Source organism: Microtus ochrogaster (genome assembly GCF_000317375.1).
Source record: "Microtus ochrogaster isolate Prairie Vole_2 chromosome 14 unlocalized genomic scaffold, MicOch1.0 chr14_random_1, whole genome shotgun sequence".
In the NCBI taxonomy this organism is placed as follows: Eukaryota; Metazoa; Chordata; class Mammalia; order Rodentia; family Cricetidae; genus Microtus; species Microtus ochrogaster.
Window position 1 is genome coordinate 29,529,719 of NW_004949096.1, and position 2,832 is coordinate 29,532,550.

Sequence of the window (2,832 nt, forward strand, 5' to 3'; positions counted from 1 at the left end):
TTTTTTTTTCTGCTGTGCAGTACTCTATTGTGTAAATGTACCACATTTTCCTTATCCATTCTTCCTTCGAGGGTCATTTAATTTAGGCTGTTTCCAGGTTCTGGCTATGACAAACAATGCTGCTATAAACATAGTCGAGCACTTGTCCTTGTGGTACGATTGAGCATCCTTTGGATATATACCCAAAAGTGGTATTGCTGGATCTTGAGGTAGGTTGTTCCTTAATTTTCTGAGAAATAACCACACTGACATCCAAAGGGGCTGTACCAGCTTACACTTCCACCAGCAATGCAGGAGTGTTCCCTTTACCCCACATCCTCTCCAGCATAAGCTGTTATCAGTGTTTTTGATCTTGGCCATTCTTACAGAACTCACAACTTTTAAATACCAGAACAAAGGTAATGAGATAGCTAAAATGCTTAAGAGAGTTCAAAGATTATTTCTTTAAAAAGGGTCAGTGACCATATAGAGGACTTCCATAAATGGTCAAGAAATCAATTAGGATCCACACAAGAAAGACACAAACAGATGAAAGTATCAGTAAGTTTGAAACAACGAAAACAAAAGAAACAAACAAAGAAAAACCATAGCGGATCAAGACCAAGGATTAAGGACAAACTTCAGAGATAAAGCCCAGGTCAAAACAGTAACACATACAGGTATACATAAAGGAAAAATAAATTATGCAGATAACCAAAACTTGTAAGCAATCTCAGATACATTTAAGAGACATAACCTATATATTCATAGCCTAGCAGGAGTTATGGCAAATTACATAAAGAAGCTTAGACAATCTACTTTTAAAAATTATAATCAAGAATTTCTTAAATATGTCCAGAGGAGAACCTCTCCATGGCATATATCTAAATTTAAAAGAAACAGAGAATACTAACATCTGTAAAAGAAAACACCAACTCACATTCAGAGGCAGAAAGATCAGAACGACATTAACCTTTCCCCAGCAACACTCAAAGCCAGAAAAGTGTGATGTAATATAGTGCGAGCCCTGAAACTGTCAAACCAAACTGCTATCCCCTGGGAAGTTATCAAGTAAAGGTGACACAGACATGAATATTCAAGATGAGTACATGTGAAGGCAATTCATGACAACTAGATCAGCACTTCAGAAAGCACTTCACCAGAGAAGAAAGTCAGCTTTATCCGCAAGAACACAAGAAAGCATACATGGCACAAGAAACCAACCTCCCAAACAGAGGGAAGCTGAAAACAAGCTGGCATAGGAATTCCTCAAGACTCAAACCAAAGGGAATTAGAAGAGATGAAAGGAATCACCACATAGTAATAAAAGGAACAATCAAGAGGATATAGCTATTGTAGGTGTCTATGCACTAAGTCTGGGGGCCATCAAATTTCATAAAACAAATGTTAAAAGGCTAAACAGGCCACACAGGTCCATCCACAATAAGCGGAAGACTTCAATACCCAACTCTAATACCTAGGAAGATATTCAAACAAAAGTCAGCAAAGAGCATCATCTGGCCCTCAGATGTGTTCACTGCTTATATGGAGATCCAGAATAGTTGAAAGGGCATAAAAAGTATATAATCCTTGAAATTTTCAAGGATTTATCTATGAAACCTTGTGAGCATGGTGTTTGGAGAAAATGCTACATGGGTGGCAATTCTGCCAAGTATTTCAATGGTTACCTACCAAGTAGTCCCTTGGCTTTTGAATGGTACCTTGCATTGTCTGATAAAACAATTCATTTTTATAGCTGAGTGCAGTGTTCCCAGTACTTGGGAGGCAGAGGCAGGAGATCTCTGTGAGTTTGAGGCCAGCAAGTTCCAGGACAACCAGGATTATGTAATGAGACCCTGCCTCAAAAGAACAAAACCAACAATTCACTTTTAGGCATATTACCTGAGAATCCTTCAGCAGTCTTTTGTGGGTGCCATACTTCACCTGTATCTGTGGTCCTTTAGCTTTCTCCCACCTCCTATCTAAGTGTCTATATCCAGATTTGCTCAATTTTTCCTTGACTAAACTCTATTCATCCACTGGCTGGGCAGTGGTGGTACACGCCTTTAATCCCAGCACTCGGGAGGCAGAGGCAGGTGGATCTCTATGAGTTCCCGACAGCCTGGTCTACAGACTGAGTTCCAGGAGGGGCTGTGGAACTACACAGAGAAACCCCATCTCGAAAAACCAAAAAAAAAAAAAAAGTATCCACTGAGTCATTTTGTCTTTTATCTTTTACTTTAAGAAAAGCAATTACTGAATTCATGTGCTCACTTTGTTTTCATATTCATTATATTCTGTTCTTATCTATTAACAATTTCATTTTGTTCTTTTTTTTTTAAGAATTTATTTTATTGTGTATACAATATTCTGACTCCATGTATGTCCATACGCCAGAAGAGGGCACCAGATCTCATTACAGATGGTTGTGAGTCACCATGTGGTTGCTGGGAATTGAACTCACGACCTCTGGAAGAGCAGCCAGTGCTCTTAACCACTGAGTTATCTCTCCAGCACCCTCATTTTGTTCTTTTGGGGCTGTATATTATCCTTATTGTTCACATTGACTAACAAAAAGTATTTTGAGGGCTGGAGAGATGGCTCAGTGGTTAAGAATTCCCAGAACCCACATGGTGGCTCACACCCATCTGTAATGAGATCTGGTGCCCTCTTCTGGCCTGCAGGCATACATGCAGAGGAACACTGTACACATAATAAATCAATCAATCAATCAATCAATCTTTGGGGGGGAGGCCTAAAAATCAAGTTAAATTTGGTTTTGATGTGCTGCTCGATGATACACAAGATGATGTATATTTAAAACTCATTCCAAGCCGGGCAATGGTGGCGCAC

At 39.4% G+C, this 2,832-nt stretch overlaps 1 protein-coding gene across 1 annotated transcript in view; it reads right to left on the minus strand.

Annotated features, from left to right (window-relative positions):
• The window catches only part of Ubr1 (ubiquitin protein ligase E3 component n-recognin 1), a 133,572-nt gene that overhangs the window by 103,098 nt on the left and 27,642 nt on the right, over positions 1 to 2,832 (minus strand). The gene's annotated exons all lie outside the window — the stretch shown is intronic.